Below are 23,900 nucleotides of genomic sequence, written 5' to 3' on the forward strand. Positions count from 1 at the left end.
ATGTATACGAACAGATTACTATACTTTGTATTTTCATTTATGCCTCTCTTAATAAGATTACCAATTGGCATGAAAAGTTTTACTTTTTGATAACCAAAATGAAAAAAAAATAGAAAAAGAATTGCAAATGAACGTCCAAATGGAAAATGTTACAATGTTGCTGGCTCGGTTTTATTTAGCCAGTATATGGACTTTACTGAAAAGTGCAAGGTACCGTCAACGCCCTGTAGCACCGGCTTAAGCTGAATTTCACACTGAACATGAAATTATAAACTTTTGAATTTAGAAATATCCGGAAGATGTGTTCATACGACGGTCATCATGAAACCTTTAAAGATCCGAATGCTTTAATTAAAGTTGTAACCACAGTTAAGTGAAATTTTATATTTATGCTTCTAAAACAATTTTCAAAGATCGGAGAATATGTAAAATATGTTCTGCAAATACATGTATTTGTCGACATTTTTAGTTATCGTTAAAATATATGCATTCATTTCTAATTGAAAAAATTGACATAGACTTAATAGAAAATAAAATTCTAATTACTTCCCTTTATGAACTTGAAAATGTAAATTCGGTAATATCTTTAAAAATGATGCTTTTAGGAAATAAATCTTCGTTTAAGAATTATATTTTTGATATAAAACCATAAAACATTTAGTTACAGGATCTTTGATGCCACACTTATGTGCCAATCAGAATCGGCGTATGGTAAAATAATGCATTTTATTTCATTTTCATATCTGGCATTTAAAGTTGTTATACTGTTAGAAGTCTAAAGCTATTCGAGTGCAATACTTTCATAAATCACTAGATTCAATCATTTCGATCACACTTGCAATATCTCAATTTGACTGTTATATAACTTTTTATCAGTATTTTTCTGCTTATTTCATAGCTTATGAATAATTCCACAGATGTTTCTTGTACTTTGGCGTTGTTTATGCTTCCTCAGCCAGTCGTTGAGTTTTAATCTTATGTTTGGTTGATAAAAATCACACAAATTCGAAAGAGATCTAATAAAAATAAGAATTATTTTCACGACTGGGAGAATCAGTTATCAAGAAACGTTCTTTCAAGATCTTTTGTCAACTTGTTATCTTTGACTTTGTCAGGTGGTACTGGTACTAGTTTAACCTTCAGTTTATATAAAATTTTAATAATATGGAAAGGATGTTCATTATGACAAATTTAGAAGATCGAAGCATGTGAGGTATATACTTAAAAATAAATTTCTATGCTTATGTAGCGATTACAGTGATGAATGCCCGCTTTTACCAATTACTTGAACGAATCGTATTAAACAGTGGTCTGTCCTGTTTTTGTTTGGGGGTCCTCCTGAGCTCCTTGTCACCGAATTTTGTTGCTGGGTCGTGTGGGGGTTGCGTTCATTGAAAGCTGCATTTCCTTGCTGACCTTGTTTATCATAATTATTTGATGTTCAATATGAAATATCTGTAAAACAACATTTTCATTTTAAATAACCTAAATCTTTGATCTTTGTCACGAAAAGTGAAAAAGTTACTTATCCATGCAAATTTGATAAGTATGCCTAGCATATGATTTTCCATTTTTATTTTGTTTTATTGCATTGTCGACTAGACATTTGATTGTAGTACAGGAATAAGTACAAAGTTAAGAATCAAACCTTCTATTCAGTAGTCAGTCAGATAACATTTAAACAATCTAAACACCTTGAAAGTATAGGATGACTGCATGAAGTTTATGACAATACAGAAGATACGTCAATATATGCCAATAATAAAGACAAATTTACTGACAAATTTACGTCATTTATGGATTTAATTAAAAAGCAGAACAACCATGACATATACCATCATATATTCAGCAAGAGTAAACAGATTGACATGCTTGCATGTACAACTGTATGTATTACATGCTCATTTTGATTAAGCTTGTTTAAGGACGGCGGTGTAAAGATCTAGCTACCGTCCATGCACTTCAGTACCGGCTATATCAGGGTATGGAAAATTCATATCACATATTAAATTGTTTCATCTATCTGTAATACAAACATCAAGTTAAAATATCACTCACCCTTTATGTGAAACAACTTTTGCTTAAAATGACATTTTTATATATCGAATAACACATGATTTACAAGTACACGCTGCGATAGCCAATCACCTGTCATTACTTTAGGTAATGGGAGTTTCAATGATCAAGATTTCGATATTACAGGTGCCAATCGTATTTCGTATCGGTTTAATGGTGTTTTGTAGTAATATTCCGACAGATGTATACGAAAAAAACAACAAACAGTTAAACTGGTGTGAAAGTAAAAGCTATTAATTGCAATGGTGGAAATAAACAACTCATTAAATTTATGTAAGACGATCGGATGAAAATCTTGTACATTCATTGTCCTATTACTAGTGTGTTGATAACGGATCATCAGCAACAAAAATAAATATGTAAAAAAGAACAGTCATATGAGTATGAACAGACTCAATCAAATTGAGACTGCAACATTTTCAATTTGTCGTTTTTAGGGATTCCGTTTTTCTCTATTTTACAATATAAATAAACATAAATTATTTTACAGTATTTACTTTTAAGATATTATTAGAAATAGATTAGTAAATAACTGACTTATATCATGAAAAAAGGCCTAAATTTAGATACACATCAAGCAAATATTCTCAAAATGGATCCAAATGTTGTAACAGATATTATTTCAGTATGCCAAACTAGCGAAAAGCTCTTCACTTTAAACATTATCAATTGAGCCATTTGCTTCAGAAGTTACTCTCGTTCGTTAATATCTCATTGTAAAAAACTATCTCCAATAGTTGAAAGTCTCATCGACTATGTGACTCAGATGATTTACTGTTACCTATCGCAGCTGATGTCTGATAATAAATCAGTGTCTTAACGTGCGTTGGAGATTTTCGTGAACAATGTTATATGTACATCATTGTTTGTAAACAAACATTTCTGCTCTAAAGAAGTGTTTTTTTATTATTTTTATATCATTATTAATCTATTTTCTACTCACATCTTATTGTAAATGAACAGATAGTTATTGATACTATAAACTGATGTTTTATAATACTATTCACAACGCTGCAAACTAACAGACACAAAGCTCTCGACGTTTGACTAACAGCTTGTTACAGATAATTAAAAATATTGTTTTTATTAATCACAAATCAAACTGATAGAGTGTTTTGATTAAAGAAAAACCGTTTTCATTAAAACAAAACTTAAGCTATTATTATGACATTTTTATACAGCTTTCTCTATTTTTTTGAAATGAATTCTGATAAAATTTCCTGAAATGACTTAGATACGTTTTTAAAAACGGGCTTCTAAAGTGTAGTTTTTAAAAGATAAAATTTACATCTGATGAACCATACACGTATCTTAATTTATACGTAATTAAGAGATTATTTTTGTGCAAAAATTTTGCGAATAAAGAAAAAAGAAAAGTAAATCATTCACAATGTAATGCAGAAACAAAATGTAAACATTCAAAAGAACATATGTGGTAAGGTACAAAAAGTAAGTTTTAATGCTACTTTTCTATCTACAAAAAAGTTATTATTCTGTGCATTAAATGCACTTTAATTACATTATAAATCCATTTAAGATTATCAGGTTTAATTAATGATGTTTAATTGCATTTCCAGACCAAACAAATGTGTCTAATTGTTCATTTATGATATACTCCTATAGCTACAATTGTTTATTACCTGTTTTATGCAATTCTGAGATGATAGCTATTCAGATACCCCCGAGCAACAAAGTTATTACAACTGATGCATTTAGTTTGACTCATTGTTAATTGTAAAATGCATAAAAGTCTGGTTTCACTTTCCTTAGGCTTCAATTTCATTATTATTTTAATTAACATGCTATTTTTCATTGTGACCACCTTTGGTAAAAATACATGTTATTGGATCAATTGTACATAAGGTATTAAGGCAAACATTAAAGGCACAAAGAAATGTATTGTTCTGTTTAAAAACAAAAGAAGAGCAAAGTCTTAAGATATGGCACCGACAAAACATTATTGTCAACTTTGCTTAAATTGCATGCTCACGTGTGATGCATCACGTATCATATTGTTAATTTGTATAACGTTTTATTTTATCTTATATTCAATCTAAAGTAAGTGCACTATTTAGAATGTACATTTACTTTTTCGTTAAGATTACAATAGCACGTTATTTCTTACTAGTTCGATTTGGAAGAAACATTCAATTGACACAGAGTTTACAATTGACTGTCACAAAAACAACAAAACCAGAAACTTTTATCTAGTGTCTTTCTGAAAAAATAATCTGGAATATATTTGAGTCATCAGCAATAACCATATATTGTAACTACATATTCGTATCTCTACAGGGATTTGTGTTTTAACCATCAACATTACCAATATAAAAGATTATATGATATTAGATATGCTTACATTAAGATTACCTGTAATTACTCTGATAGAATGATAGTTTGCCGTAAACGATAATTTCGATGTTAATATAAAATGATTTTTAAAACAACATTACATATGTTATATATTTTGTCATAATGTTCTGATTATTTAAAACCGTACAGGTGTACGTGTGGTGAATTGCTGTAAACTATAGGGAACGTAATAAATGTGTCTATTATATAAAACAGGTAAACATAATTACAAAGATAAAACTTCCGGAAGAGAAATGACATGCTATTGTTTGTTTCATGCATTTTTATGATGAATATACTTAAAATATAAAACATTGTTATGAAAACACTTTTGATATTGACATCTTATTTGATTTACTCAAACCAGTTTTTTTATAATCTTTAGTAGTTGTATTAGAGAAAACACTTCCTACTTGATTAAATCATTTCATAAATTTAGATAACAAAAGATAAACAGGAAATAAATTTGTCAATCTAAGTTTTCATTTCTTACGTGTAAGAAGAGACAAATCTAACAACCGACGAATAAAAAAGGGTTAACAGCATTTTTATAGCCTATTGTTATACACCTAACTCAACGAAAAGTCATACGCACGAAATTATAGATACGGTGCAGGCCAGATAAGGTTTAAGGTGTTATCAGGTAATATTTGAAATTCACATTTCCTAATATCATTTTATAACTTTTGTTCAAAGTTTTTTTTATCTGTATGTGTTGTTTATTCATTTGCATGACTTGTTGTGTCTGAAGAGATTATTGAAACACCTTTGCATATTATTGCTTGCAAAATCTTAAATGTCTCCGATGGAAAAAAAAGTTTTAAGATAACGAATACTTTTTAAATTTATCTGCGGTATTTTAAAAGGATGTTAAGACATCTGCTGACAATGAACTATAAAAAAAATAATTACATGGAGACAAATTTGAACTATGACATCAATCTCGCAACATAAAAAAATTGGCATACACAAGTTAAGATATAGTTTTGTTGCACTTCCACACTGACTTGCCGTTCTGTTTTTAGGTCATCAAAATCAATTTGTATGTACTTATATCGCAAGATAAAGAAACCACAACTACAAATAAATGTACAATATAAAGCTGCAAGTAGAAAACAAAATTAATTATACAGACACAGGACTAGAAAATTGCACTATGGCGTTCATTAATTAATAATAGAAACAACTTTTTAAAAGGTGTATACTAAGCTCAATGACATATCACTGGAACGCGCGACAATGATCCCAATTGTTTTCGCTTAAAATGTTCCTTTATTATTTGTTTACATGATGCACTTCTAAATTAATCTACTACGTAGTGCTCAATCTGTTATGTATCTATATTCGCCTTTAATCTTTTTAAACTTACGATCACAAAAACGTACTGTCATAACATATTGCATCGATTATGAAACCCATTAGAAAACAGGCATCCTATTTAAGACATACACTGTATATTTTAATCAAACTTAATCTTCAAATGCGTTCAAGATACCACTACTTAATATCATGATATTTAATTGGAAATAAAATATGGGCAAAGTCACATTAAAATTTGCAATATTTATTACGTTTTGTTATTATTGTAAATCTAATGTAATATATGTGTGTACTTACATATTCCAGTGATAAAAACAAAACAATCAAACACGATACAACAAAAAATTAGGTAATTTGCGACATCGTATATACATGTATTATATTTAAAGCAGCATTGTTATTGAAGAAGAAGAATATACTAAAATTTTGATGTAAAGCACATAGATTCCTAGATTTAGTTAACTGATGGATCTACCAGGTGGTTTTAGATGTTTATCTGTGAAATGCAAGATTTAGCGATTATTTAGTGTCATTTTCATTCATGAATGTCTTTTCTGATGCAGCCGTTTCTTGATTATATACATTTATTTTATTCTTTTATTCTTTATTTAAGACTGTTCTTTGGAGAAGGTTATAATGTATGTTACATGAGTTCATATAGCTGAAACATTTATGCTTTGAATTTCTGACAACATAGAATTAAGCAGTTGACGACGCTTTAGTATAGAATAAAAAATTAGAGCGATAATAACATATGGCTTTACATCTATAAAAATTCATTGACACATCTCAAGTTGTACTCAAGTCATGTGAGATGGTCTACACTGCAGTATTGATAAAAATTTCTATTTCATTCTGAACATTTCTAGGAATATTGAATGATTTATAATTTCACCTATTTTTCAAATCCTATGTATTAAGCACATTTTAATTTTGTAAATGACTTTACTTAACGTAAACATATAAGGCTGCCAATATACGGAAACACTGAAAATATAACAGGCTCGGTTTGACTGAGGCCATTGGCGACGTCAAAAGTCTAATATCACAGGTTTGGGTTTGACTGAGCCTGTATTTGAAGGGTAGTGGTTGATAAAAACCACAATTAAATCTCATGGTAATGACTGTAACAAAATAAACAAAAGGGCCATGATGGCCCTAGATCGCTCCCCTGACCCATTAACCGCATCTAAGCAATGTCTTAGACAAGCATCCTGGCCAAGTTTGATAACAATGACTCAAAAATGTGACCTCTAGTGTGTTAAAATGGTTTTTCCATATTTGGGCTGTGTGACCTCGTTTTTGACTGGAGACGACCCATATTCAAACTTGACCTAGAAATCATCAAAACAACCTTCCTGACCGATTTGCAGAATATTTGGATCAAAACAGCAGCCACTAAAGTGTTAACAATCTTTTTCTATTTTTAGCTCCTGTGACCTAGTTTTTTGACCGGAGATTACCTATATTCGAACTTCACCAAGAAATCATCTAAATAATCTTTCTGACCGATTTCCATGAAATTTGGATCAAAACTTCTGCCACTAGAGTGTTAACAAGCTTTTCTATTTTTAGCTCCTGTGACCTAGTTTTTGACCTGAGATGACCCATCTTCGAACTTGACCTAGAAATCATAAAAAACCCTTCTTGACAAACTTCCAGAATATTTTAATCAAAACTTCGGCCACTAGAGTGTTAACCAATGTTTTTTTCTATTTTTAGCTCCTGTAACCTAGTTTTTGACCGGAGATGACCCATCTTCAAATTTGACCTAGAAATCATCAAAACAACCTTCCTGACCGATTTTCAGAATATTTGGATCAAAACTGCAGCCACTAAAGTGTTAACAATCTTTTTAATATTTTTAGCTCTTGTGACCTAGTTTTTTGACCGGAGATTACCTATATTCAAACTTCACCAAGAAATCATCAAAATAATCTTTCTGACCGATTTCTATGAAATTTGGATAAAAACTTCTGCCACTAGAGTGTTAACAAGCTTTTCTATTTTTAGCTCCTGTGACCTAGTTTTTGACCTGAGATGACCCATCTTCGAACTTGACCTAGAAATAAAAAAAAACCCTTCTTGACAAACTTCCAGAATATTTTAATCAAAACTTCGGCCACTAGAGTGTTAACAAAATTTTTCTATTTTTAGCTCCTGTACCCTAGTTTTTGACCGGAGATGACCCATCTTCGAACTTGACCTAGAAATCATTAAAACAACCTTTCTGACAAATTTCAAGATTATTTGGATCAAAACTGTAGCCACTAGAGTGTTAACAAGATTTTTCTACTTATAGCTCCTGTGACCTAGTTTTTGGACTCGAGATAACCCATCTTCTTACTCGATCTGTATTTCATTAAGACAAACATTCTGAAAAAGTTTGACGATGATCCAATCAAAACTGTGACTGCTAGACTGTTAACAACCCAATTGTTGACGACGAACGACGCACGACGACGGACGCCGGACATAGCCCCATCACTATACCTCACCTTGACCACTTCGTGGTCAGGTGAGCTAAAAACTGATATTAGTAAATGGTACACTTGTAAATTAAGAAACCAAAATACACAAATTTAATATTTTGTATATGTATTATTGTTTTGGTCCAAATGGCAAAATTAAAAAAAACAACAACTTTTGTTCATTGGAAAATTATTATGAAAGATAGATTAAGTAATATACGAATACAATTTGTATCTTATCTTTCAATGTGAACATGCCTTTTCCCATTTCAGTCATTCACATATAATATGTAACAGCAGAAGCAATAAGTAAATGGGCTAATGGGTAAGAAGAAAACATCAAAATGTTAAAGCGTATGCAACTATAAATCATTCTGACAAGTGACATAGTTGCATATTTCCTGAAACAAACACATTTAATCACAGAAAAATAACAAAACAAATATACGGCGTGACACAAAGGAATTATGTTGAAATCAAAACAACACGGTTTGTGATCCTGCTACTTGGCATGTATAAAAGTAAGCAATTTAATAGAACTTTAGTAAAACTGAAATGTTTCATTAAAAGCAAAGTACAATAAATTTCCTAGCTTTACAACTCAGACCCGGTAATAGTTTGATTGTTTACTATTATAGTAAACAGGCGATGACCCGAAGTGAGTAAGTTATCTTACCTTGACCTGTCTATAGCACGATCGTTATCTGTCAGTAAGTTACTCATCTATGAGCAATAGATCTGGTTCAAGCAGACGCTTTAATAAATTGATTGGCAGGTGATTTACAGGTAGATCCTTACAGCCAATCAGTTTTCATCTGATGGCAACAAGAATCGTTTCACTGATCGAGATCTTTATATCAAAGATGCTGCTTTGTAGCATTTTCCCACAGTAATAAAATATATGAAACACAGTGAAACTGTTGTAAATAAGTATGAACCATAGAGATATGAGGATAAACAACTCATCAATATATGTCAGTCAGTCTGACTCTAAACCTTAACCTTCTGTATCCCTGTGATTGTTTTGCCCTGCAGTTTTGAATTCGGAATAAACCAATCGATGTTTAAGAGAATTGCACACTATCAAAAGATACAGAAATAAAAGAAAAAGAAAACGAGTAGAACTACCAATAGAATATGGCCTAGACGGACTAAACATCTTCGCTCTATACTGGTCGCAAAAGCTAATAAACTTTAGTTCCAAAGTTTAGGACAAAGTTTCTTCTGTAATGACTGCTGGTCCAGATTGTCTAGAGCAACAAGTTAGCAAGCCTGTTTATATTCTGTACATGAAACAACATGCAAATATTTGATAAATCGATTTGCTCCTCTACTGAATTTATTCTTTTGAAAGAATACCAATTATGACTTCATTATGATAGCAAAATGACAATGCAAATAAATAAATAAATAAATAAATAAATAAATAAATAAATAAATAAATAAATTAATAAATGAATAAAATATTTAAAGGCAAGACATGCATTTTATAATTGACTTTGTATCATACTTAGCATGAATATTGGTGTCCTTTGTTTCTCAAGACGACATATTGATATTTGCTCTACAAATAAAATATTTTCATGAGCTATTTTTCTTTTCCAAAATGACGTAACCATGACAATTTAAACACAATGGTCAGAGAACAAAACACTATTTAGGTTACAGAGGTAGGTTTGGTTACATTTTGCTTAGTTTAATAAGACTTAGTGTCTAATTATCCAAGCAATTATTTGTGAACATAAATATTGTCAACAAATACTTATAGTTATCAAATGATTTTCATTTTAGATATAGTTAATTTTAAACAAAATAATGTCTCAAAACTAGACCATATGTGCCTCAAAGTAATATTAAAACTTTTTCGGAAGTGCATTATTAAGGATTATTAAATTGAAATCTTCGTAACATACAAGAAAAATATCGTCAGCAATCTTTAAAACATCAAGCAAATCAAGTGCACATTAAACCACAGTTCTTAATTCATAACGCATCTTCAATAAAAAAATATTTACAACCTATACGCATGTTGCGGTAATGACTGCGTTATAAAAATAGTACTATTATCAGAGAAAGACATTTTTCTGTTTGTTCCAATATAATACTGATTGGAAGCCTACCTGACTTGTAATTAAAGATCAAATTGGTACAAACCTTGCAACGAAATGATTTAGGATGAATGATAAGTGGTCCTTTTTTTAAGAGTAATCAATAATTTAGGGTGATACAGAAACAAGATATTATTTAAATCCACGGAAAATATTTTACATATTTTATAAAGTTCAAAACATTGTGTAACAAAATCATTGTTGAAAAAACAATATTACATATATTTGAGCCGCGTCACGACAAAACCAACATAGAGCGCTTGCGACCAGCATGGATCCAGACCAGCCTGCGCATCCGCGCAGTCTGATCAGGATCCATGCTGTTTGCTATTAGTTTCTCTACTTGTTATAGAGTTGGTAAGCGAACAGCATGGATCCTGATCAGACTGCGTGGATGCGCAGGCTGGTCTGGATCCATGCTGGTCGCAAACGCATTATGTTGGTTTTGTCGTGACGCGGCTCAATTCATGAATGCAATGATGAAACAGATAAAACAAAGATCACTATTACTTAAAACATATTTGTTCTACATTGATTTTTTTTACAATCGTTAATGAACTAAAAACTGAAAAAGGTTTTTGAAAAATACCGACCAAATGTAGCAACAATCGATGTCCCATCTGTCATAATTCAAACAATGGAAGTACATCTCAACAAATGCATGAGGCGCTAAAAATAGAAAAAAAAAGAAAAAGAAAAAACATTGAAACTCATCACTTCTTATTTCTTACCGGCAGTTTTTAAATACCAAAGCAGCAAACATTTTACAGCTAAATTACAAAAACTGTTAACGCTTTGGCTAGTGAAAGTTTGTGTGTTATTCATTAACACTCCAAAATTAGATTTCCGGTAACAACGCGTGCTTTTATTCATTATTTTTCAAAAGTGAAGTTTACTTTTCATTTCCTGTGCGGTTTCAGTGTACGTGATCAACTTCAAACATTGTAAAACGACCAATCAACGAACTATCAGTTATGTTTACAAAAATTGTCATTTTAAACCACCACCCTGAAATCAAAACCAAAATGTCCAAAGGCAATCGTAAAAATGATAATTTAATTAAAGTTATGAATGTAAAATCTATGGTTGCATATTATAAAACATCAACATCAATATTACATATTTTCTTATATAACGAATATGGATAAAGGCTCTAACAATAACAGGGATACAGGGAATTACTTATCGAGTAAATTTGAAGCAAAAACTGTTCTAGAGTGAGACATCTTTGTCTTAAAGGGAGACTATTACGTTTTATGGATGTTGTTGCCTGGTGATGAGTTATCCATAAACTCAGCCACAGAATCGTTTCCAGTCTGAAAAAGGCAGACCAGTTAAATATATACATACTACAGAATACACTTAATATCATCACTCTAAATGTTTGTTTCGATGTGAGAAAGCAACTTGACTTAACAATAGAGGAGATACTTCTTAGGCCATTATCCTCTTCTTGTTGAAGATATAAAACTAATCTGAATAAATTCTTAAGTTACAGGCCTGGTTGTTGAAGTTTGGAAACGATATAAAAAGGAATAATTCATAGCCAAATCACTTAAATATTTGTTATTACGAATAGATAAAAACAACATAAGCATTTAAGATGAGAGAATGCAATTTTCAGCAAAACATTGCTACATATCAAGATAATAACAAGACCTTGGCTGTCTTTTTACAAGAAAATGAACGTTTCCAAGTAATTCAATTACTATTGTATTATTGCTTGCTGTTATATCCTTCTTGCGTTATTTGTGTTTTACAATTTGCATTGTCAGTTCAAGTATCTTACTTAATCATACACAAATTATGAAAATAGTAACAGGTAGTCAAATAATTTGTACTACCTTGTCATTGAAAATGAAAAGATATGTACTATTAAAAAAACTGGAAACAAAGTGATCCCTCGGAAGCATTTACCACAACAAAATTACAAGAGAATTGCAGACCCGGTTTGAATGAGTCTGTACATGAGGGATAATGAATATGTGCAACATCCCTCACCTCCCCTAGTAAGCCATTGTACTAGCTATACCTCATACTGACCATCAGAATAAAGGTTGAGAAGAACTTTGTGCATCGATTACTTTAACTAGAATTAAGATCATCTGAGTGGCACATTTACATTCAGTAGTTGTAAGTGTGATCTTTTTTTAACGCATGTCGTGATAGCATATAAACATGCCTTGAAACAAGGCGAAGACATACTCAAATATTGGTTTGGTTTTGATTCCTAGATTTTCCTCTGACGCATGTCAGGCTTGTCACACTTCTATTAATAACTTACGTGTTTATTTGCAAAGTTCACAAATAACACATTAGTTTCGGACAATGTTCTTTAAATGAATTATTATAAAATATTTCCAGTTTTTCATGTCTATTTACTTTTTTCTATTCTCCTTAGGATTGAAGTATACGCCGTTTATTTACATATTGTCAGCACAAATTATTATTACTTTACTTTTATACAATTATAAAAAATGTTTAACATAAACTTGTTAAAAATGTTTTAATGATGAAATATTTGCACGGACGTCATAATAAGGCACTCAACAGTAATTGATAGTTTTCGTGCGAATGTATATTCTAATGCAGCAGAAAGAGCAGAATATTTTTGTGAGTTAACATGTTGCTATATAACACAACCACGCATTGTTTGTACAGGTTTCGAGTTTCTAATTAATTTAAACACAACTTAAACCCAGAAAGGAAAAAAAAACCAGTAAACAGTAGAAAATTATTTTAAGTAACGTTCATGGTTATTCAGATATTTTTGTCTTGTCTTTGAATCAAATATAACTACTCGTGATGTTGCGGTAAAATCAGTTTTATTGCGTAACTTAAGCTATTGCAATAAACATAACTGTTTTACATATAACATGTAATATAGAGAAATTATATTTAATTGCAAAAATATGTACATATTTTCTCTTAAGCATTTTTAAAACAGGGTTTTATTGACATTTTGACCTGACATTCTTTTTCAAGGCAGTGAACTCTTTCTTTGGTGTGATCTAGTTTTCCCATTCCATTTCTTATGTTTTGTTTTTATTAACGTACTCAGAATTAAAAGAAAACAACAAAAAATAAGTATGCCTTTTAACAATTTATCACATATAGAGGTCATTTGATTGTGAGACATAAAAGCCTTACAGCGATGACGTCACATATGGATTTAATTTTAAATTTACTACTGTAACGTAACTTAAGTAACCTTAAACCTTTTTCATATTTTTTCATATTTGAAATATAGATTAGCTAGAACTTGGTTACGTAGACAGTCCCTTGCAGTGTCCACTACCACCATGAACAATCAGAGCCTGCAACATTTTCAATTTTGCCTTGTTGGTTTTTAAAAAGGGACTCAAGTGAGGCTTTTCGACATAACGGGACTAGATATATTTTTAAAGTTTTATATACCATCTGATATAGATCTGGACCATTTACTTGTGTGCAAAATATCATATCATTTGCTCACACCGGTTTCAAGAATAACCATTTTTTTGTACAAAATGACCCAAAGGTGAAAGACAAGAATCGCACTAATTTAATTCAGAGTATACATCTTCCTTTAGTATTTTGTCCGTTTAAAGTATTCAAGTTGACGTGAGTAAGAATTACAAGTTTTATGATGTAAGGCGTTTGGGCGTCAGTGGAGCTTTTTTATTTTTTTTTCATTTTCTGTTTTTTATAAGGTCGTTACCACAAAATGTTTTAGATTAAAACTTAATCAGAGAATTAGAGAGCACTTTGTAAATAAGTTTTCTTTTATAGTACACATTTCGCCTTCGGATGGAACATCTGTTATTTATTTGTGATTAGATCAGCATTAAAATTTTATGAAACATAAAACCAATGAACCTGTATTAACATAAAGTGAATTTTTATTTGATGAATTTATTTTGTCTTTATGGAGACAAAAAATAAAATGAATCTAAAAAGCACACACAACAAGTGTGATGACATATAAATATTTAGAATGTGACTACAATATATTATATATGCAGTTATAAAGCAATGCTAAAATTACCTCCTTAAATTCATTCACATTGCTCTTCAGTACCAATTGTACTGGCCGTTCTACTAATTTTACATTTCCAGTAAAATACAAACAAGAAATATAATTCAATCACTTCATTTCCATACTTAGATAATAAGGTTTTGTGAAATATACTTTGATATGATTATATTAATTGTTTCAAGTCAAGTATTTGTTAGATTGTTCTCATATTTTTGCAAATTGTAACCTGTGACACAGACAATAAAGTATTGAATTGAAATGATATGTAAATTCCTCTCCAAAACCAATTCGTAGACACATTAAAATTAATCTTAATTTCATTTTTCGTAACTATGCATTCATCGCATGCCATGATACATTCATGACAAAAACACGATATTGAAGAAATGGATTTACAGACAGACGTCCTCCCACTACTGATTTATATTTTATCAAGAAAAGTTATCTTGAGATTCAAAGCTATTTTGATATTCGGTAGATATTGCAGAGACTTTCAAACATGAATCACAAATCATTCAAATATTAGAGAAATCAAGATAAAAGTTAAATGATTAAAATGCTACGATGAATTTCATCTGAGATAATAAAAAAATTGGACACTATCATTATTTCTAACAATAGTTAACATTACTAAGACTCTATTAACACTACAATACATTATCAAAGTAAGATACTTCGTTAACAATACCAAAATAGTTTGCAATCACGATCGCACAAATTTCTAAACCATTGCTACCAACAGAAAAAAAAAATATCAACATCGTGATGACTTGACAAATGGGTAAAACACCTATATGAGCGATTAGGAAGTAACCCAGAAAATTATGTTACTAAACCGAAAAGATGACACATTCTTCCAAGTTAGCAATTCTTGACTTGACCTTATTTCAATTTTATCTTAAACCACATACAGATATTAGCTGAACAAATAACACTGACACGGGTTCTAATTGATTGATAGGTAGGTGATTAAGGAATAAAAAACAGCAAGTTATAACTTTTTCAGACGTAGTTAAAACAAATTGCTTATTTGATTTAACATAGCATCTGATGCAGTCAATTACAAAACATAAAAAGTATATATTGATATTACGGTATATGAGAAAAAAAGGTCACTGCAATTTATATTCTATTTCAAAAATGCAAAATCAAATTATATCTTAATCGTTTGAAAGCGTCCTAAAAATCAAATAAAAGTTGTTTTGATTGTTTTGATAAGAAATAGGAAAAAAGTAAAACAATTGAGGCAAGGCTTCTGAAATAAAAGGGAAAAGGCAATGCTTTTTTTAAATTTAACAAATCTTAACATAAATTCTGCCGAATGCACATAATCAATGCTCAGTACAAATTCTATAAGAAGCGCATATATTTATTGGCAGTCATTAGAAATGTGTAGGAACAAAATAAGTAAAAACTATGAGTTATCCTGCCGTCAATTAAACAGCAATATGAAAGTCTAAAATTGACTTAAAATAATTTTCATGATAATCAGAAAAGCACTCTCTTTAAACAAGCACACATGCTAATAAAATGCAAAATACATTATGAGATAGGACATTCAACTGGCCAACGCGACAAGTATTTTCTTTTGCATAAAAAAATCATTTTAGTAACGTCTAGTCTATCATGTTTTATGAAGGTAGTCACACGCAAAAGAAAAAAAGAAAAATGATAATTTCTTATGACAATGTATCACATATAGAAGATATACTGCGAAAATATTTTTTTTTGAAGAATACGACATTGATAAACTTTAAAATAATTATTTTAATGTTACTCAAACAGCCTTAACCTGTTTCATTTTTAATATTGAATTCTGCTTAAGTTGGCACTAGGTTGCGTAAGGGGTACCATGCACAATCCACGATATCCATGATGAAACCGAGCATGCAGCATTTTCAATTCTCCCGTGTTGGCCGTTCATTAAGATTTTTGTTTTGTTTTCTTATTTTTACCACAAAATGTTTTAAATTAAAACTTAATTAGAGACTTCTTACTATTTGGTTTGCCGTTCATAGAAAATATAGTGCCTTCGTATGAAAAATCTGGTATTAATTGGTGATTAACATATAGTGAGTGTATTGTGCCTTAACGAAGACAAAAAAGTAGACTGAAACTAAAAAAAACACACACACAACCTGTGTTTTGTATATAAATAATAGAAATTGATTGTAATATATTATATTAATGATTATACGAGTTGCTTACGAGGTATACGACAAAATATAGTCTGAATGAGATTAATATGACCCGAGGCGCTAATAACGCAATTTTCCTTTGTCACGCTACAATACGAATTCTCATAAGAAAACCTAACACTTTCAGGTCCATGTAAATATGAAGATTTCAGCCGGCCAACAGCTACGCAAACAATGCGCAATATAATATTTCAAACATAAAGTAATCATAGCGGTAACATTTAACTATATTTTTGAAAGTAATGACATTTTATTGGAAAAAAAATCCTTAAAGAACAATAAAGTAGTAATAGTATGTTAACCGTCTACGATATAGAAATGCATTGTCATTTGTTCACGCTTCGGTTCAACGTTATTGATATAAAAAAGTGTTTAACTTAATCAGAACTCAAGAAATTAATTTGCATTATTATAACTTCTGTTATAACACAGTGCCAAAGTTATATCCTGATATTCATTCGCATATTTCTTAAGTAAACATTATACCGAGCGTTTCCACTTTATATTCCCAATAATATATAAATAATAAATGCGGTTTAATCATCCCTCCCCATACTTAAATAATTTTTATTGTTAAATCTATTTTGACATGATTATATATTGCTTGTTTCAAACTTTGTTACATTCTATTATTTCTTCTTTAACTGATTCTGTTTTGATACTGTATATACTCACATTTATGCCTATTGTGAATTGTGAAAGAGACAATAGTATTGAATTGAAATGATATGTAAATTATCTTCAAAACTGATTCGTAAACACAACAACGTTGCTACATATCAAGTTAATAACAAGACCTTGACAAGAAAATGAACATTTTTAAATAATTAATTTACTATTGTATTATTGCTTGCTGGAATATCCTTCTTCGGTTAATTGTTTTTTACATTTTGCATGGTCAGTTCAAGTATCTTATTTAATCATACAAATATGAAAATAGTTACAGGTAGTCAAATAATTTGTACTTCCTTGTTATCGAGAATGGAAAGAATTTTGTGCATCGATTACTGTAAAATAGAATTAAGATCATCTGAGTGGCATATTTATATTCAGTAGGTGTCGGTGTGATCTTTGTTTTAACGCATGTCATGATAGCATATTGATATGCCTTGAAACAAGGTGAAGAAATACTAAAATGATGGTTTGGCCATATTATATATTATTTGGCCATGACATATTATTATTTTCAGGTTATAATTTACCTTTTTCTATATTGCTAAGGACTAAACTATACGCCATTTATTTAGGTATTGTCTACACAAATCATCATCATTTGAGCCGCGTCACAACAAAACCAACATAATGGGTTTGCGAACAACATGGATCCAGACCAGCCTGCGCATCCGCGCAGTTCGATCAGGATCCATGCTGTTCGCTTACAAACCCTATAGTAAGTAGAGAAACTGATAGCGAACAGCATGGATCCTGATCAGACTGCGCGGATGCGCAGGCTGGTCTGGATCCATGCTGGTCGCAAACCCATTATGTTGGTTTTATCGTGACGCGGCTCATTTTACTTTTATACAGATATAAAAATGTTCATCACTGATTAGTCCACATAGACATTAATTATACATGTATGTTTAAATAATGAAAACGTTGCAAGGACGTCATAATAAGGCACTCAACAGTAAGTTATAGTTGTCGTGCAAATGTACATTCTAATGCAACAGGAAGAAAAAACTATTTTTGTGAGTTTACATGTTGCTATATAACATAAAAACGCATATTTGTACAGGTTTCGAGTTTCTAATTAATTTTAACCACAGCTTAAAAACAGAAAGAAAAAAACACAGTAATCAGTAGAAAATTATTTTAAGTAACGTTCATGGTTATTCAGAGTTTTTTGTCTTGTCTTTGTATCAACTATAACTACTCGTGATGTTGTGGTAAAATCAGTTTTATTGCGTAACCTAAGCTATTGCAATAAACATAACTGTTTTACATATAACATGTAATATTGAGAAATTATATTTAGTTGCAAAATTATGTACATATTTTCTCTTAAGCATTTTTAAAACAGGGTTTTATTGACATTTTGACCTGACATTCTTTTTCAAGGCAGTGAACTCTTTCTTTGGTGTGATCTAGTTTTCCCATTCCATTTCTTATGTTTTGTTTTTATTAATGTACTCAGAATTAGAAGTAAACAACAATTATTCCTTTTAACAATTTATCACATATAGAGGTCATTTGAGTGTGAGACATAAAGGCCTACAGCGATAACGTCACATATGGATTTACTTTAAAATTTACTACTGTAACCTTAAACCTTTTTCATATTTTTTCATATTTGAAATATAGTTTAGCTAGAACTAGGTTACGTAGACAGTCCATTGCAGTGTCCACTACCATCCATGATCAATCAGAGCCTGCAACATTTTCAATTTTGCCGTGTTGGTTTTTTAAAAGAGACTCAAGTGAGGCTTTTCGACATAACGGGACTAAACATATTTTTTAAGATTTATATACCACTATTTACTTGTTTGAAAAATATCATATCATTTGCTCACTCCGTTTTCCAGAATAATCATTTTTGTACAAAATGACCCAAAGGTGAAAGCCAAGAATCGCACTAAAATCGATTTTCAATTTAATTCAGAGTGTAAATTTTTCTTTAGTATTTTGTCCGTTTAAAGTATTCAAGTTGACGTGAGTAAGAATTTCAAGTTTTATGATTTTAGGCGTTTGGGCGTCAGTGGAGCTCTTTTATTTTTTTCATTTTCTCCTTTTTATAAGGTCGTTACCACAAAATGTTCTAGATTAAAACTTAATTAGAGAATTCGAGAACACATTGTAAAAAAATTTCTTTTACAGTAAACATTTCGCTTTCGGATGGAACATCTGTTATTTATTTGTGATTAGATCAGCATTAAAATTTTATGAAACATAAAACTAATGGACCAGTATTAACATAAAGTGAATTTTTATTTGATGCATTTATTTTGTCTTTACGGAGACAAAAAAATAAAATGAAACTTAAAAGCACAAACAACAAGTGTTATGACATATACATATTAAGAATGTGACTATACTATATTATATATGCAGCTATAACACCATGCTAAAATCTCCTTAAATTCATTCACATTGCTCTTCATTACAAATTGTACCGGCCGGTCCACCAACTTTACATTCCCAGTAAAATACAAACAAAAATGAAATTCAATCACTCCATTTCCATACCTAGACAATAAGATTTTGTGAAATATACTTATATATATGATTATATTGCTTGTTTTAAATATTTGTTACATTTTTCACATTTTTGCATTTTATAAACTGTGACACAGACAATAAAGTATTGAAATGAAATGTTATGTAAATTTATCTCCAAAAACTGATTCTTTAACACATTATAATTAACGTTATTTTCACTTTTCGTAACTATGCAGTCATTTCATTTCATGATACATTCATGACAAAAACAATATATTGAAAAATGGATTTTTAGTCAAGACGTTCTCCCCCTTATATCTTATCAAGAAATGTTATCTTGAGATTCACAGCTATTTTGATATTTGGTAGATATTGCTGAATTGCTGAGACGCTCCAATATGAATCACATTATACAGATCATTCAAATATGAGAGAAATCAAGATAACAAGACAATTTAAATGATTGAAATGCCTAACAGAATATCATAGGATGATTTAAATCTGAGATAATTAAAAATATTGACACTATCATTATTTCTAACAATAGTTAACAAAACTATGACTCTGTCAATACTGCAATAGATTATTAAAGTTTAATTTTAATTTTTTTTTACCAAAACCGTTTGCAATTATCATGGCCCAAATTTCAAAACCATTGCTTCCGATAGACAAAATCAAATAATAGCATCATGATTAGTTGACAATCGACAACTATATAACCCAATGATCGATAACACAATGTTGATGAAAGTTTTGGAAATGACGGAAATTTATGTAACTTAACCGAAAAGATGATACATTCGTGCAGGTTAACAATTCTTGACTTGACCTAATTTCAATATTTATGTGGCTGATTTTGTAATACTATTACTCATACACATACAGATATGAGCAATACAAATAACATCAAATAATGATCTATTTGATTGATCGGTAGGTGATTAAGGAAAAAGGAAAAAAAATAGTAAGTCATAAGTTTTTTTTTCAAACGTAGTTTAACAAATTGCTTATTTGATGAGACATAGCATATGGTGCAGTCAATTACAAGGAACAAATATATGTTCATATTACGATATTAGGGAAAATAGTTTCTGCAATTTATGTTCTATTTAGTTGTTTTGATCAGAAATATGAAACTAGGGCAAGGCTTTTGAAATAAAAGCGAAAATGCAAGGATTTTTAAAGTTAAACGGATCTAAGCATAAATTCTGCCATATACACATAATAAATGCTTAGTAAAAATTCTGTGTAATAAGCGCATATATTTACTAAAAGTCAATAGAAATGTGTAGGATCATTATAAGTAAATACTATGGGTTATGCTTCCGGTGAGTGAGGTTAACAGAAATATGAGTGTCCTAACATAATGTTAAGAACAGCACTCGTCTTAAACAAGCACACATGGCAATAAAATGCAAAATATATTATGAGATAGGACATTCAACCGACTAATACGACAAGCATTTTCTTTTGCAATAAAAATAATTTTAATATGACATAACGTCTAGTGGTTAGGCAACCTGACTGCAGAGAATTATTATAACTTTAATATGCCCCATTATAGTATATATAAAAACAACTTTGAAATGTTAACTAGACATTTTACATTTGAAGCATATTATCTATCGTCGTATCCTCAAATGCAAATCTTAAAATCATGGTTATCTAGGGTGTGTTGTCATATCTCTGTAAGAAATGTTGCGGTTATATCAATTTTATTACCTTACTAAAGATATTGCAAAAACACAAATGTTTAGCATATAAAATTTACTATCATGGAAAATTAGTTTTAATTGCACAGTCCTGTTTATATTGTCATATAAGTATGTTCCTATTAAGGTAAATGACTTTTAATGACATTCTTCTTCATGTTGTTGTACTCTTTAATTGGTGCGAAGTTTTTTTCCTACCCATTTTTTCATTTCTTATGAAGGTAGTCACGAAAACAACAAAAAAATGATAATTTAACCATTTGTAACATATAGAGGTTATACAGGTGACATTTTCCACACTTTTATTCCCCGAGACTTCATTCGTTTTTACGAAATATTAATTCGTTTTTACGAAATATTAATTCCTAATTACGAAATATTAATTCGTTGTTACGAAATATTATTTCTTAATTACGAAACATTAATTCGTAAAAACGAAATATTAATTAAATAGTATTTCTACTTTAACTGATTCTGTTTTAATAATGGATATACTCACATTTTTTGCATAAAGTATTGAATTGAAATGATATGTAAATTTATCTTCAAAACTGATTCGTAAACACAACAAAATACGCTTTTTGTTTATTCATTAGTACATTCATGACGATACATTATATTAAAGGATTGGAATTCAAGTTAGACACACTCCAGCACTGGTTTATATTTCATCAAACAAATGTTATCTTGAGATGCAAATCTTTTTTCCTATTCGGTAAACTATACAAATAAGGGTAATCAAGATAAAAACGAAAACAACAAATGATTGAAATGCTTGACAGAATATCATACAATGGATAAAATCGGAGATTATTAAAATTATGGAATATATCATTATTCCCATTATTATTAACAAAAGACAACAACTATGACTCTGTTACTACTACTGTAACAATACATTATCAAAGTTAAAATACTTCGTTTAATGTTTTTTTATAGAAATAAACAAGACCAAAACCATTACACATTTTTTACTTACGCTTTTTTAAACATTTTGCAATCATCATCGCGCAAATTGTAAAACAAGTGCTCCCGATATACAAAATCAAATAACAACATAGTACCAATTGGCTAAACACCTACATGACCTAGATGACTAATGACCGATAACACAATATCGATAAAGGTTATGAGATGTCCCAGACAATTATGTTACTAAACCAAAATGATGATACATACACCTGAGTGAGTAAGTCTTCTTGACCTGACCTTAGTTCAATATAGATGATTTTGTTATACCATGACTCTTACACACACAATGATATGAGTTATAACAATTACATCCTCTAACGTTCTATTTGATTGATTGCTAGGTGGTAAAGGAAAAAACAACACTAAGTTATAACCCTTTCTGACGTGATGAAAGCAAATTGCTTATTTGATAATACAAAACATGTGATGTTATCAATTTCAAGCAAAAGCTATATGTTGATACTAGTATATACTTTAAGAGCAAACGTCTTTGGAATCAATTTACATTATATATCCAAAGAGCTATATATATATATGAATCTAGTATCCAAGAAAAATCTAGTGACAAAGTGGCAAAAGCCAAAAGATATTTTTTGTATCAAAAAATGTATTGAAATTGTTTCTATGTAATCATACAATTCATAAAAGGTAGCTTTGACTGGAATAAAGAAATTGACAACAAATTAAACAAAACCTTTGTAATAATAGGTGCCAGGCAAAACTTTGTAATTTCAAACAAATCTAGGGAATATGTAAATTCTGTAAGATAATCATAAGCGAACCTACTTGCAAAATATATAAGAAGCACATGTACCACATGTCAGCAAAAATGTGAAGAAACATAATAATGAAAGACTTTGATTACCATGATACTATGAAAGTTATGCTGCCGGTGAGTTAAACTGCAGTATGCGAGTTCTAACGTAATGATCATTATATTCAGAAATGCATTCTTCGTAAATAAAACGCACATGCTAAAAATGCAAATTGCATTATAGAAATAGGACATTCAACTGACAAACGCGAAAAGCATTTTCTGTCGTAATAAAAATTATTTTAGTATGACATAACATGAAGTGGTTAGACCACCTGTCTTGTCAGTCGTTAATGCTTATAGCTATTAACAATTTTAATAAGCGCCTTTATAATAACAAAAACAAAATTGTACATTCAGTTGCTAACAAGACAAAAGTGCCTTTGATGTATATTTTTTGTCTAAGAAGAAGAAACTAAGTTTAGACAAAGATGACAAACAGTTAATTATTTTGGAAAGAAATTAGAAATACCGCATAGCAAGGGATGAACAGAAGAATGTAGACCTCCTACTACGTTTCTTTTTTATCATGGAATCATCATGCTTATAGGATACATAATACATTAAAGGAGCTGCACGGAGATCCAAAGCAAAAAAAACAACAAAAAACAAAAAAAAACTGAATTTTTTGCATAGATCAAATGAAGGGGCAGAGAAATACGCTCATGATAAAAAGATCCCATTACATTCGAGTTTGTCT

This window comes from Ruditapes philippinarum, unplaced genomic scaffold (genome assembly GCF_026571515.1).
Source record: "Ruditapes philippinarum isolate M1 unplaced genomic scaffold, ASM2657151v2 ctg199_1_1_1_1, whole genome shotgun sequence".
In the NCBI taxonomy this organism is placed as follows: domain Eukaryota; kingdom Metazoa; phylum Mollusca; class Bivalvia; order Venerida; family Veneridae; genus Ruditapes; species Ruditapes philippinarum.